At 42.2% G+C, this 8,212-nt stretch overlaps 1 protein-coding gene across 2 annotated transcripts in view; it reads left to right on the forward strand.

Annotated features, from left to right (window-relative positions):
• DPYSL2 (dihydropyrimidinase-like 2) overlaps positions 1-8,212 on the forward strand; it is a 50,568-nt gene that overhangs the window by 1,727 nt on the left and 40,629 nt on the right. The gene's annotated exons all lie outside the window — the stretch shown is intronic.

Consider the following 8,212-nt stretch of genomic DNA (forward strand, 5'->3'; position numbering starts at 1 on the left):
GGAAAGAGTTTCTGTGAGTAGTCCCCCAGTGGGTTTATGGAGCAGTCCCTCCTTCTGGAAGCTGTTTCTAGGATGTGCCTCCTGATTTTTATTAGTACTAAGGATTGCATATACAGGACAGAAGTCTGCATGGAATTCATAATATGGGCTTGTTTGCCACTTTTTCCTGCTTTCAGAAATGTGAAATGTTACTAGGAGTCTTCCTGGGATTCATCCTTCCCAAATTTTTAAAAAATTGTGGGGTTTTGTTCTATTTTTAAAGATTGTCACATAAATGTTAACTGAAAGTATGAAATCATGGGACAGTGCAAAACATTTGTTTGTCATTAGCTTTCCATAACACTGGTGCCAATGGATTGTGTTGTGAGGGGTTGTGAGCATTGGAGTAAGTGGAGTCTTTTATTATAAATGTCTTGCTAAGGATTGCAGGATTTATTGCAGGAGTGTTTTAGCTTTGATGATTTTCCAGCTGACTGCATCTATAGTTTGGATCAGTGGTTAGATGCTCAGTGGGTACAACTGGCTTCACTTGAGTGTAGTTAGTAGAAATGTGGTTGTGATGATAACCAAAGGTCGATGTGTTAAAAAAGGTAAAGAAAAAATTGTTACAGGGTGTTCCAATAAAGGAAACAGTGTATGAAAAGAATACCTGAGAGGAACAGAAAGGCTTCTGAAATTTTGCAACTGAATTTGGCCCACTATTTACACACCTCTGTCTGAAGCTTTTACTAACAAATCTGAAATAGGTTCTCCCTGGATAGACTGTTCCATGTGATAGGAATCTAAATTATACTGGAAAGGAACAACAGTAGGGTAATTTATAGGATCCTGAATTTATAACCTGCATAAAATATTTCACAATAGGCTAGGAATATTACTGCTTCTTTTTCTTCAGCTTGAGCTGACAATAGTTGCAATTTTTGTCAATACATGTAACAATCAACACACAGGATGGTCCATGTTCTGTTTTGGCAACCAAAGGACCACCTCATGAGCTGCTGTGAATGGCTGTTGTTCAACTGGAGGCAGTGGAGACTGGAGGGAAGGATTTTAGCCAATGGCTGTATCCAAAGTGGATTTAACACACATTTCTGTCACTGTACAGGAAGGTCTTGTATTAATCTCCACTGAAATATTTAGCAAAATAAGATAGACAAGCTATTTTTTTTTCCTGTGGTCTTAAGTGTCCAGAGGATAAAAAAAGGAATGTAATTATTCCACATTTAATTGCAATATATTGTTCTGCAGGCAAAGATAAGGGTAATCAAATCTTTGTGTCTGTCCTGTCTAGGGTATTCTATAGGCATTTATCATGGCTTTGCTTTATTGCCTCTGGGCCATGCTGCCTCATAACTCAGGGTTAAGATCCTCTCCAGAGGCTCCAGGAAGACTCTCTGTCTTAGTTTAAGCAGCTCTTTACAATTAGGCCTCTGGAGGCAGCATGACCTATTCAACAGGTCTGCAACTCAGCAAATCCCAGGCAAGCCCTGCTACTTCCCAGCTTTCAGGCCTTGGAGAATTAATTCCGCTATTTCCCGTCTTAAACTTAGTCATCTTCCCTGTTTAGGCTGTTAATGCCTGGTCCTTGTCCAGCTCAGCTGGGCCAGCACTGCAGACTAACAGAAAACGTTCTTTCAAACCTGGGCTCTCCTGGATGAGACAATAAACACTTGGTGTGGCTTTTCTGGCTTGCTGTGCACTGCAAGCCTGTTTCCTGCAGTGGGGTTTGGTGCTCAGATGGCATCAGAGACCTGTGGAACCCCTCCTAGCACTGCACTGTAGTAGTCAGTGCAGAAGCTGTGCAAGCTGCCTGGTCTCAGAGCAGGGGCACTGGTAAAATGGATTCCCAGGGCATTACTCCTCTATTCTTAGATGAGCAGTCTTGAGACACATGCATTTATATCTGAGTTTACAAAAAAACCCCAAAAAGTCCATTGCTTACCTGAACTGGGCCATTCCTCTGTGTATTTCCCAGATTTCCTGTGTTTATAACTGGTATTCCTCCTCTCTGGCTCATTTGTTGAGATTCCTCAGGACAGAGACAGCCTTTTAGGGAACACCTATAGGGAAAAGCAAGATTTGATTGCAAGAGGGATCAGCAAGCTGGGCTTGCTTTAATCTGGTTTTGCACAGAGAGCCTGAGGAGGTGCTAAGACACTTCAACACAACTCTTAACTTGCTAGCTAAGGTTCCCATTGCCATCTTGCCCGTTACCCTATTTAGAAAGGTTGGACTAGATGATCCTTGAAGTCCCTTCCAACCTGACATTCTATGATTCTTTGATTCAGGTGGTTGCCTCATACAATAAACCTGTATATATGTGGGGTTTTTGTTTTGGGTTTTTTTGCAGCCCTTAGAAACAGTTCAAGGACCTTTGGGAAGTGCAGAGCACTGGTTGCAAACTGCTGGTCTAGAACAGCAAAGCTATGTCCTATTGTAATAAGATGAGAAACAATACTGATTAAACAGAGACTAGAAACATTTTTATTCTAGAATTGGCAGGAGAGGAATCACTTGAAAAATACAGTTTCATGATGCTTTTGACATGAGTGGACTTTTTGGTAAAACCTCAGAGCTCCCAGGATCATGGTTGTTCATTCCTCGACAGAGATAATGAGTAACAGGATGTTGTTGAGGGCTCAAATAATCACAGAATCTGGAGCATTAACGGAATTGTTGTGTAAAACAAAGAAGTTGTTCCAGACAACTGGAAATGTGGTTCTCAGTTTAATTTGTTAATAATGCCTATAATTTTTCTAGCCTTGTTTTGACAATAATTGCTTGCAAAATAATCATACAGGAGGATGACTTGCATGCTCTTTGTGGATCACAATAGTTTGTCTGACTACTGAAAAAAAAGCAAAAGCCATAGAGAAAGTAACAATGATAAGCACAGATGCCAAAGTCCTCTGAATTTCTTAGATCTCTCTCAAAGCCACCAATCTGCATAGCTGGAATGTGGTGTACATCCAGAGGGGCTCCTGGAGTGGTCTGGCAGTGTTATGTCAGGAACGTACCAACAGCACCTTGCAGAAGCGAGCGAGGGGCTTTGATACAGGCCCCATTTATTACTTGGCCTAAAGGCTGGAGGGAAAGCTTAAACCCCCAGGGCCAGATCTCCCCCCTCAGTTTGGAGCTGAGCCAATTCAGAGGTCTGGTCTTACAGCTGCACCTTGCAGTGCAGGTTTTATTTTGGGGCACAATGAGACTGGCAGCTCTGCATGCCACCCTTGTGCTGTGGCCATCATTCCACGTGACCCATCTGGTTTTAGTAGGTGCTGAGCAGTTGTTTAGGTCTGTGTGCAGTTTTTTTACCTGCAGGACCATGTCTTAACTCCCCACATCTCTTGTCTGTCCTGTGGTACATTAAATCCAAGACTGTCTTGTGTTACAAAGTTGGGAAATGCAGCAAAGTTCGTGTGAAGTCCATGTGTGTGTTCTACATGAAGTCTCTTATCCTGAAAAGGGACATCTGGGAGCAGGGCTGTAGGAAATGTACCCCAAATCAAACCTCTTTGCACTTCTGTGTGAATCTTATAGTGATTTCCTGTTCTTTGGTCACCTCCCAGAGAATCTGGAATGGATCTCAGAGTGGGAGAACAGAGGTCTGAATTTGATTTGCTTGTTGTCTGGAGTAATGGTTGTCCTGTATGTCAGAGGTGAGCAGAGCTGGCTGACACAAACCATGGCAGCAATTGCTGAGAGCCTGAAAACTGTAGGTTTTTAGGGAAGGAGAAGGGATTATAATTATTGTAATTTCCAAATTTGTTTTCAGATAAGATCTTGTTGGGAATTGTGCAGCAGTTTGCTTCATGCACTGAGTCAGGGGAGAGGGAACTCTACCTCCTGTCTTGCTTCCAGCTGGTAACTGGTTTTGTGCTCTGATAAAAATAGTCTTTCCCAGAGAAAAACCCAGCTGCTATGTGCAGTCATTCCTAACTAAACCACCCATCTCCAGGGTGGTGCATCCCAGAGCTGGTCCTGCTTGGCTTTTCATGCAGCAGAGTGACTCCAAGGAAACCTTGTCAGCTCTGTGGAAGCCCATGTGGCTCTGCTGGCCTGACAAGGCTCACACAAAAGGGGCACGTTATCAAGAAGTTTCAGATTACATAGTGAAGGAATTATGTTAACAGAGGTCTGAATTTGATTTGCTTGTTGTCTGGAGTAATGGTTGTCCTGTATGTCAGAGGTGAGCAGAGCTGGCTGACACAAACCATGGCAGCAATTGCTGAGAGCCTGAAAACTGTAGGTTTTTAGGGAAGGAGAAGGGATTATAATGTTAAGGAACGGTCCAAATCACTCTGAAAATGGCCATTTCTTAGGCCCTACCCATGGTTCTCATAGACCTGGAGATGCTAAACTCTTTCTATTGGATGAAAGGAAAGGATGCCCAAAAGTCCCTTGCCCATTGTCCTAGAAATGCTATAATGAAGGTCACAGCATGAGTGTAGGCTGTAAGAAGCTGTTTATAGAGAGACCACATTTTTAAGACCTGTCTCTTTTTTGATAATTAACTGTGGAGCAGCAGCTCAGGCTTTTTTAAGGACAATCAGTATCACAGAACACCTGAAGTGCTCAGAACATTTACTCTAAGAAACACACTGTAACAGTAACAGTTGTCTTAGGTTATTTCTGAACCTTCTCAAGGTTTCCTGATATTTAAAAGAAAAAAATCAATTGGAAGATTAATTTTAATTTGCAGATCAAATGTACATTTTTATCGACCTGTTTGTGTGGCTAGAAAGTCAATCTCTCCCCTCACAATCTCAGTCTGTAGTAAAAAAGAAAATAGGTTGTTTCTCTGAGTTCTGTGATTTTACTTCCTCACAGTAGCACATTTGACCTCTATGGTTATTTCCATATCATGACACTTAATTTTCATTTTCTTCTCTAAGACAATAAACCAAAGATGCCCACTGGCAAGTATAATTCCCCTCTGTAATTTAATTTATAGTAATTAATAATGGGCAGTTCTTTCATCACCTTTTGGGAAGGACAGATGTACTCCTGCCTTGTATCAGCCTGTATTTAATCCTCCCAACACTTCCTAAGATGCAGGGGGTTGCTGGATTCATGGGAAACTCCTTTCAGGTCATTAAGACTCAGAGCTGATGCAGCAGATTCGCATGGGCAGAATCAGGACAGAAAATGAGGGCCTGATCAGTGAACTCAAGAAGGCTCATTGAGCCCAGTCCTGCTGCCTCTGATGGCAAGAACAGGAGCTGAGCTGACTTTGGCAGGGGATGATTCCTCGGGAGTGGGGATTATTAGCATCTAACAAGCCTACAGGGAAATCTAGAGCTTGTTGATGCTGTAGTGCTGGGATTTCAGACACTTCCAGGAATGCTCCAAATTCGTCTCTCCTCCCTCTTTTAATTCATTTTAAAATAAGTGTATTTCCATTTGCAGGTTTTATAAATTCATAGCAAAATGTCCTTTAAGAGTTCAGTAGGAGTAGAAGCAATTGGGTGTTGCAGAAATTCTGTGGGGTTTGTTGCAATTACACTAAATTCCACAGAGAAAGTGATTCTTTTAATAGCTTTTCTCAACCATCCAGTAACTTCACAGTGGGAATAAAATCTCTTGCTAAGTGCATTGTGGTAGTCCACAGAATCTGTAAAGTTAAGATTCAGAGCTGATGTAAATTGATCTCCACTGATGCCTGTGATGATTTATTTTAGCACAGATAGATTCTGTATAGATTCTCAGATTCTTGTGCTGTTTTCCCTCCAGACCTTTCCAGAAGACAAATTCAGATTTTCCTTTAACATGAAACATGTTTCTGCTGCAAGAAGCCTGCAGCAATGGCTGAGGGCAACCCTGTGTGGCCACTGGCCAATATACCCTCAGCTATCTGGGGTGGGGGAATTTATACATAAATTATAGCTTTATCCAGGGAATGAACCAGCTTTTGTAAAAAAAATTAGATGCAGAAAACTCAGTATTTTTCTGACTGTTCTCCACTTGTTCTCATCCCAATTTTGTCCTTTACCTTCAATAGCTCTTCTCCTTCCCTCTTGATCACCTCCCCTCATTTTATACATATTTATACAACAGATAATGCCCGTTCCTTGCCCTTTTTTAGTAAGGCTAAATAAGCCAGTTGAGAACTACATTGGTAATATAAAAATAATTTCTTTTGGCAACCTTGAAGCTCATTGTTAAAAGGAAGGAAAATTGGGCCATATTGATATCATGGAGCAGCTAGAAGATACACCTGGGAGCTTAGTTCTGGTCCTTTGGGTACACACTGAATCAATGGAAATTTTTAAACCTTGGTGCTGTATAGATGTTGACTATTGACCAGCCATGTTTTACAGTCCTTTAATCTCTTCATTTATTTTATTCTGTACTACTTAGGTTCTTGCAACATTGTGATGGGAAGGAAAAGCTAAGTGTCACCTGAAGATTCATTGTTACTTTCTCAACCTAGTCACTATTGGATTCAAGTAATGGAATGTATTCAAAGTTCAAGAACTGCTGTTCTGACTTAGGCCCATGTGTAGTAAGGATTATCTTTTTAAAAAGTATTTTAAATATCTATCTTTGAATAGGTAAGAATAGTTTTAGAAATACTAGTCTGCTGATGGCATAATTCTCCTTAAATGCTTCTAGTTCCTCTGCCAATACTGCTGTTCCACAACTTTGACCATGATGTGGAGAACTGACCTGCCCAAGGTCAGGGAGACCAGTCAGTGCTGGAGGTGAACAGTTTCCTGTGCCCATTTTTTGTGGTTATTCCTCTGGAATGATGTTGCTGCTGCCAGGGCAGGATCTTGAAATGGCAGCTGGGCTTTGCATACCTCAGATCAGCTGCCCAAGGGCCTTGGTGCTATCTCCAAAACCCTTGGGCACTGTTTCCTTCCTCTTTCATAGCTGAAGACCCTCTTACCTGGCAAGCAAAGGCCAGAAACCATTCAGATAGAAAATTGAGGAGGAAAACTAGCATTAAAGAGAAAACAGGAACAGTTGCACTGTCTAAATTTAGCAATCTGGTGTAGATGCTTTTTGCCATGTTCTGAGCAAAAATATGCTGAGGTTTCAAAACGTCTTCCAGTACAGATCAGGGAGGGGCAGGAGAACTCATATAGTATTGTCTATTCTAATCATTAAATCAAAATAAAACCCTGCAGGCTGACAAATTAATCATATTGCTACTGTCATGAACCACTTTTTCATTTGCTACTAATTGGATATCAGCTGTTTAGCATATTAGCTGCTTAAATGTTGCCTGATGCCCTACCTCCCCAGGAAAATCTCTCTTGAACTTTTCCTTATAGCCTCTTGTGAACGAATGTACATAAAAGGTCCTGCTAGTCATCTGTTTGAGCAGATGTTGCCTTTATAATGATTTACTGGAGTTATAGACTGAAGGTTATAATCTCTTCTGGGCTGTGCACGGTGTGTTCCACAGAACTAGCTGGGTACATAAAGATCACTACAGTTTGTGGCAGGAGAAGCTTGGTTTGTGTGACGTGGAGTTTACCTGTGATTGAAGGAAGCAGGTAAGTCTTTGTCAGTCATTAATTGTCTGTTCAAACCTTCAGGCAAAAGTAGGTTTGTACTGATTTTGAGTTCTCCAGAAGATGTGTGGTACTTTCCCCCTGAGCAACTGGTGTCAACAGATGTGTTTGGAATGGTTATCCCACCGTCTGGCTGTAAATCCCATCTTTTCATTGCCCCACTGGGGCGAGTGCACTGTAAATAATGAGGAAATATTTATGCCATTTAATGCATTTCTTTCCTTGAAGTACCAGCTTATGGAGTTCAGGGACAGAGAAATGTAAGGTCCCAAGTGTGACTGAAACAATGAAGGTGGAGTTAGCAACACTGGAATAGTAAGAAATGGCCAGAGTGACTGGACTGGACCCCCGTGCCTTGTGCTTAGCTCTGATCATGTATTTCCCTGGCTCTAAAGCATCAGGTTAGTGACTACAGGAGCGGGGGGAACTTCAACCCGGGCCATATTTCTTGGGTGAGGAGGTGTGGGAGATGGCATTTAAAAGCACTGCAGACACGCTGAGAAATCAGAGGGCGGGGAGTGGCTTCAAACCTTATTTTTTTTCCCCACAATTTGCTAATGCTTCCGAACAGCTTTCCGCTCCGGTAGCGCCAAGAAGGGCGGGGTGGCACAAAGAAGATGGAGGGCTGCGCGTTTTCCAGCAAACCGACTCCCCCCGGCAGCTCCTCTCCTCCCGCGGGGCTCGCCAGC

This window comes from Chaetura pelagica, unplaced genomic scaffold (assembly GCF_000747805.2).
Source record: "Chaetura pelagica isolate M959 unplaced genomic scaffold, ChaPel_1.0 scaffold383, whole genome shotgun sequence".
In the NCBI taxonomy this organism is placed as follows: domain Eukaryota; kingdom Metazoa; phylum Chordata; class Aves; order Apodiformes; family Apodidae; genus Chaetura; species Chaetura pelagica.